This window comes from Pinus tabuliformis, chromosome 7, assembly GCF_031772625.1.
Source record: "Pinus tabuliformis cultivar Carrire ecotype Pingquan chromosome 7, CPIR1, whole genome shotgun sequence".
NCBI lineage: Eukaryota > Viridiplantae > Streptophyta > Pinopsida > Pinales > Pinaceae > Pinus > Pinus tabuliformis.
In genome coordinates, this window is record NC_142293.1 from 804,826,030 (window position 1) to 804,833,028 (window position 6,999).

At 34.4% G+C, this 6,999-nt stretch overlaps 1 long non-coding RNA gene across 1 annotated transcript; it reads left to right on the forward strand.

Annotated features, from left to right (window-relative positions):
* The first annotated feature begins 2,670 nt into the window (after positions 1–2,670).
* On the forward strand, positions 2,671–3,106 carry LOC149250009 (uncharacterized). The gene is made up of 2 exons (XR_016266809.1): positions 2,671–2,757; positions 2,893–3,106. It is a non-coding gene; the product is annotated as an uncharacterized LOC149250009 (long non-coding RNA).
* The last annotated feature ends 3,893 nt before the right edge of the window (positions 3,107–6,999 follow it).

Consider the following 6,999-nt stretch of genomic DNA (forward strand, 5'->3'; position numbering starts at 1 on the left):
CGGGTGAAATCTTGCAAGCCTCAAAGTTGAACACGAGAAAGGAGGTGTTTTCTTCTGTCAAATTTGGCATACGGGAATGGGTAAGGAAATATGCATTGCTATGCAAATTGTGTATATTGGATTTATGTTGTACACGAGAAAGGAGGTGTTTTCTTCTGTCAAATTTGGCATACAGGAAGAGCTTCCCATATGGGTAAGAACATATGCATTGCTATCTGTAGATTCCTTCCATGCATATTATGTATATTGGATTTAGATTTGGATTATGTATTTGTAAATTCCTTCCACGTTGGTAATATGTACTAGATTAAATTATTTTTATATTAAAAAAAATATTTTATTTGTTACCATGGAAACCATTTTATCTATTTTCCAAAGAGAAACCATTTTACCTATTAATCAAATTAAAATAATATTATTATATGTTTTTTTACTAATAGAAAAACATTTGCATTCAGTTTCTTTGAATAAAGATGGCTAACCGAGTTTATAGAATGTACATTATCAACCTAATGGGCAGTTCTCATAACATTTGCATTCAGTTTCTCTGAATAAAGATGGCTAACCAGGTTTATAGAATGTATATTATCAACCTAACGGGCACATTATCAACCTAATGGGTAGTGCTCATTTCATGATCATATCAAAAATTTAGGGAATTATGTTGAGCAATGACATAAATTTTGCAGCTTGCCAAGGTCTTAAAATTGAGGATATTCCATATATTGTTAATGATTTTCGTGTATTGAGGATATTCCACAGATTGTTAATGATTTTCATGTATTAAGGATATTCTACATATTGTTAATGATTTTCGTGTTGTTGCTCACTGTCATTCATAATTTGACATTTAACTACTTACTATGTTGAAGTTACCTTAGTTGAGTGAAGTTTTACAAACTAATATTATTTATTTATTCTAATTAATATTATATTTCTTTTCCTCTCGTTAATATTAAATAGTTGTATATAAATAATTTTGGATTTAGAATAATTGGTTAGTTGTTAATAATGTGTATTGAATAATATTTAAATCTTTTCCATTTCAATATGTTATTATGATTTTGGATACAATTTTTTTTAATATTTATTGGTAATTTCTTGGTATATTTTGTTGTTAATTAATAATTAATATTAACAATAATTAAGAGTATTAATTGTGATAGTCAAACTTATAGATTAAATAGTATTTTTCATTAGAATCTGTCAATACAATTTTAAGTAAGATTGTGAATTTTTATTTTATTGAAAATATATTTTTGAATGCATAAATGGATTTAGCACCATGAAAAACTCATGAGACACTCCAATTTTACATATTAAACAACTTAAACTTGATTTTATAAAAATCCCTAACATATTTTGATTGAGTTTAACCAAAAAAATCTTAAAGAAAAGCCATCTAGCCTATAAGTTAGACTACCGCATTGCTATATATTATTTTATTATCACTTGATATTATTAATTGTTATTATTTAATATATACAAACTTCTTATTAAATAATAAGGATAATAATAATAATTATGACTAAATTAGTGTTTAATATATATATATATATATATATATATAAACAATTCAATTGCAAAGTAAGTTTATTATAAATATCTTCGAAACATTAACATACATTTAAGCATTTTCATATTCAAAATTTATAGATATCTTCAAAACATTAACATATATTTAAACATTTTCATATTCAAAATTATTTAGCAAAACTACTTTGCATTCAACGTTTTGTTTGTAATTGTTACTTGTCCTGTGTAGATAGCTAAACATTTAGATCCATTCAATATCAATTTATGTTTTCTAAGTTTAATAATATTTATTAATTAAAATATTATTTAAAACACTACTTAAAAAATAAATATAATTAATAAAATGTCAAAATCATTATAATAAATTATAAATTAAATATTTTAAAAATTAATTCAATTATAAAATTTAATGAAATTACTTTATTAAGAATTATAAACTTGTAAAGGGAAGTAGAAAAGTTTATTAGAACCCAATATTAAACCTACAAGCTATACCTATGTACTTGGGTATATTTAGACTTACAAGCTATACCTCCGTACTTTGATATATTGAGAAATTGATAAAGACCTTGAGGGTGTTGCTTAGATCCTACCACTTTACTTTCATTTCTTTTTTGAAATTGATAAGGACCTTGAGGATGTTGCCTGTATCCTCCAGATTTAGTTGTGCCAGAATTTTGATGGAAAGAGTAAAACCTGTACAACTCGGTCTAAAATGAAGCTTACCCTCAGCGTTTCCGGGTTGTTGCTTGGACGAAGTCCAGATCATTTGAATAGGGTTTGCTGATAATGTCTTTGTATGATGACCATGGAGGGACCTCCCCTAAATTGAGATGTAACAGCAATCCTTCTCTTGAAAAAAGTTGGAGCAGGATACAATTTTCACGGGGCCGGCACAGGACCTTTTAGCCTGAGAGTGAAGTGCTCTTAATGTGTCACAAGTGAAATGAAATGCCTGCATCCTTTGGTCCAGGCGAAGCAACTTGTCATTCTCATGAATTTTATTTTTGCATTTCCTTACTACTGTCTTCACACACGCAACCTTATTACTGGTTCAACCGCCTAATTACCGCCTTCGTTTAATTGCAATTACTGGCTCAAGCCAGATTATGCCTCTTTAAATGCCTCGGTATGCCTTTGTCTTTCTCTCTGTATTATCTCAGCAATGCATCTTTTGCTGGTAATTCTTGTGTCGTTTCTGGTTGTGTTCCTTCTCTACTGGTAGCGTAAAAGTAGAATTATAGGGTTTTCAATTCAATTCTTGTTTTCTTCACACCAGTCTTTTCTTTTTCTTTTCTGGCATGCTGCTAGATGAATCTTAATGTGTACATATTTGCATTTGCATTCCCACTGTAGGTAAACAGGTCCAAGGATCGATCCTGTAGGAGGGGCTTTCAATGTCTTCTTCCAGGGCAGAGTAATGATAATCAGGGCACGCGGCGGTAGCGGATGACGCGCAGCAGGAGCAGGATGATTATTACTGACTGATTAAATATTGCATAGTTTCCTGAAGTAAATATAACCAAGAGAAAATAAATTTAATTCGACTGTTCTCTCTGTTTTTAAATTGAAGCCGAAGTTAAAGGGGGTTTTACCATTTTATAATCTGCTTCCTGTTTCTGTCAAATAAATAAATCTGTGTTTTCCCCTGCTTTTTCTGGGACAATAAATAATATTGTAGATTGCTATGGAAGAATCGAGGGAATTAGGCATTATTCTTTCATTCCTGTATACATAACCATAAACATGGAGCTTTACATTCACATGATAATAATGCAAGTATTTTAGCATTTAATGCGTAAAAAAATATAATGTATGATTATTGATGGGTGAATTTATATCTGAAGGGTATTGTATCACTATAATGATAAATATTTACATATTGTATGTTATTATGTGTGGAAGAATCTATCTGCTCTTTGTTATTACTTGTGAATATCAGGTACCCGAGCAATGACATGAAAAATATATAATGCATGTAAATTAACTCAAAAAGAAGGGAGTAATATATATATTTGACTAGGTCTCTGTGTCCTACACAAACAAGCTGGGATATGCGTCTGACATGTGTGACGCAAAAAAGACTTGCAGGTCTCTAAAAAGCGATTTGCCTCTTTCATTTGCTCATGTTCTTCTGCAAGTTGGAGCTGTGAGGTCTATTGATGTGCAGCTGAAGGGTAAATTTGAGATTTTAAGGAATTCCAATTTCTTGTTAGTGGATTTGCAAATTAATTTTTTTGTTTTTTCAAACAGCGGTGTGTTTTTTAATTGTTCATTTCACTGAAATTATGGCCCAAAGAGGAGGGTTGTTGGTAAGTCAAAGGAAAGGGAGGACTACCATTATTGTTGTTGTTCCCTTTTCTCTCAACTCACTAGTCTTTGTTAGTGTTTCATTTGTTGCAAGTGCAATGTTGAAAAAAACAGTGTTGTACAGGTTTAAGAGAAGAAATATATATCATGGAAGTATGTATCAAGGCATCAAATGTTGGAAAACCAAGTTAAATGGGAAGAGAATGCTTTTTGAACATGTAATTTCTGCCACTGTCAATATAAGAGCACCTGTTACTAAGTTAAGGGCTATTTGTTAGCCTTTAATTGTGGACTTCGAGATGTAAAGTAATGAGTGCATATAAATGAAAAGAAATTGAAAGAGAGGATAATGCTAACTTAGGGAGGTGGCAGCGACAAGTAGGAAAAACAAGAATGAGAATCCTCTTCCATTCTTGAGGTAGTCCTCTAGCAAATTTGGGAATGGAACTTCGATTCAACCAGCAAGGAAGAGGCTGACACCAAATGGTGGTCTAGTGGACAAGACATTTCAATAAGAAAGGTGAGATGAGGTTGATCTTACCATTGGATTTTTCTTTCAACAATTTCAAATCCATTACATTTAATGTTGCATGCTCTCCTTTGTTTATTGAGATGTGCAGAGCTCTAGTACACTAGGCTTTGACTACGTAAGTAGGAGGTGAATAAAATCCTAGAGCCTATTCAATTATCATGGTCCTCATCCAATGTCATTTTTGTTTCTAATGGATGGACCGGCGCAACATGCCATCCACTCATCAATTTCATGATGATTTCTTTGAATGGACCAATGTTCTTAAAAGCATTGAATGTTCTTGGAAAATACAAATTTGCACAATATATGGGTGAGTTGTTCATTAAAGTTCATATAAATGTTGATTCTTGTGTACAAATTATTACAATAATGCACATGTTTGCAAGGCCACTAACAGGATTGTGTAAGATAAATCCATATATACACCTTGCGTCGCTCATTCTTTTAATTTAGCATTTTAATCCATTGTTTTAGTTGTGACATGGATGGGAAGTCTTATTGATGATGCACATCATATCTGCGATTTTGTACAAAATCGTACTAATGCCCTCTCAATCTATAAAGGATACACATATCTATCATTGTTGAAGATTGAAAATATTTGGTTAGTCTCCTCATTCATCATGCTTAAGAGGTTGAGAGAGGTCAAGAACACTCTTGGAGCCATTGTTATTTTAGAGTTTTGGTCCTTTAGGATAAAGACGAATCAAATTTCTTCAAACAAGGTCAAAGATATAGTGTTAGATGATTGTTGGTGGAAGCGAGTAGAGCTTGCCATCAAGATTGTGGATTCTATCATTAATTTGTTGTAGTTTACAGGCACGAACCAACCCATCCTAGGAGATGTTTATGAGGGGTGGAATTCCATGATCGAGTTCATGACGATTTTTATTTTACATAATGAGTTGCTTAAGTACAAGTTATCAACAAGGACCTTGTGATAGCCCCTGGGTAATACCCCCCTCATTGTAAACCTTGTAATTATGTAATCTTAATGAAAAACCAGCTTGAGTAGTGGGACACGGATTCCAAAGTTTGAGAAAGGAAAACACTTGGGATTTAAGGAGAATTGGATTATTTCTTATAGCTAGGGAAGGCTAGAAGAGATGCCATTAAATGAGACTAGTTATAACAATCAATGAGGTAGGAAAGATGACAGAGAGTCCGTAATTCCTTTGATGAGTTTGCAAGGCAAAACAGGGCAAAAATTTAAAGAAGAGGATGGGTTGTGCTGGCAGATTTGACAAGCCAAGTCAACCAACAGGAACATGGTTGGGGAAGCTGACACAAGAAATCCTCATGACCAAGCAAAAAGCAATGACGACAGTTGGGCACCAAGGAGGAGAGGGAGTCAAAACGGTTATAGAGAGTATCAAAGGACCATTGCAACAAAGCGCATAAGGGGAAGGAACATATAGTGAAAAAGGAAGAAGGAAAAAAATATGAGCACAACCGAGAAGGGGAATAAAAAATCTCACCGTTGCTACAAGAGTTGAGAAGCAAGAAGTACTTTGGTTGAGCATTGCAAGGTTGGAAGAACATCTCTTAGGTGAGGGAAGCAGTCTTTGGATTCCTTGGATAGTTGAAGGGTGGAGATGGATGATCTTTGGATTCCCTTGACAGCTGGGGTGGCGGTCAAGCTCTTGGATTTCCGGTAAAGATAGTTATGAATATTTCTTGCTTGTTTCATGGTTCTTGCAATGTATTTTGGATTCCCAAGCTTGGGTGGAACCACTGTGTATGCTTGCGTCACTAAGGGTGGAGGTGTCGACCTATGGATTACCTTGTGTTATTGAGGGTGGATGTGTCAACCTTTGGATCCATTTGTGTTGCTGAGGGTGGAGGTGTCAACCTCTAAATTCCCTTTTTTGGTTGGTGGGTGGAGACTGAGAGGTCTCTGGATTCCATATTTCAGCCTGTGGAAAGAGTAGTTGGTGGGTGGAGGTGTTGGGGCCTCTGGAGTCCATGTTTTCACCTGGCAGCATGGATTGAATCCTTTGAGCAATCCTTCTCAAACTATGGAATCTAGCTCAGGGGTGATTTGTTGCGAGAAAGACTGCAATGCCGACCAATCTAAGGTTGGGTGGAGAGTTGAAATACCAGTCACAGTTTCCAACAACTTGAACATAATAAGATAAGTTACTTATTGTGTACTTATCATATTGAAAGGATGAGTATTGTTGCTATGATGACTCGTTCTTGTATTAGCATTGTTAATGTAGGAATATGTTGTTCTTGTTTGTCTATGATGAGATGTTGTATGTATGTGTGTAATTCTCATGGTCATGAAGGGCATGGAGACCTTGTGTGTGTAAGCTAATACATTCATGATGTGAAAAGATGATCGCATGATCCCTTGTGACTACAGAATGTGGTTGACTATGCTATTACAACATGGGAATTCCACCATTTTGGTTACTGGTAATCTAGTAGATGGTGGAGGGAGCCAGTGTGGCTTCACCCTACATCAACTAGAGGGTACTCGAATTTCAATGGTTAGTTGAGGCCTATTTCGGCTCGACAGGTGTCAAATTTCCATAATGAGGGCTCAGTTGCTAGCGTGGGGCCCTGGCGAGAGGACCCAGCTTGTTGGGCACTCAATTCCTCGGAGGGTCATTGAC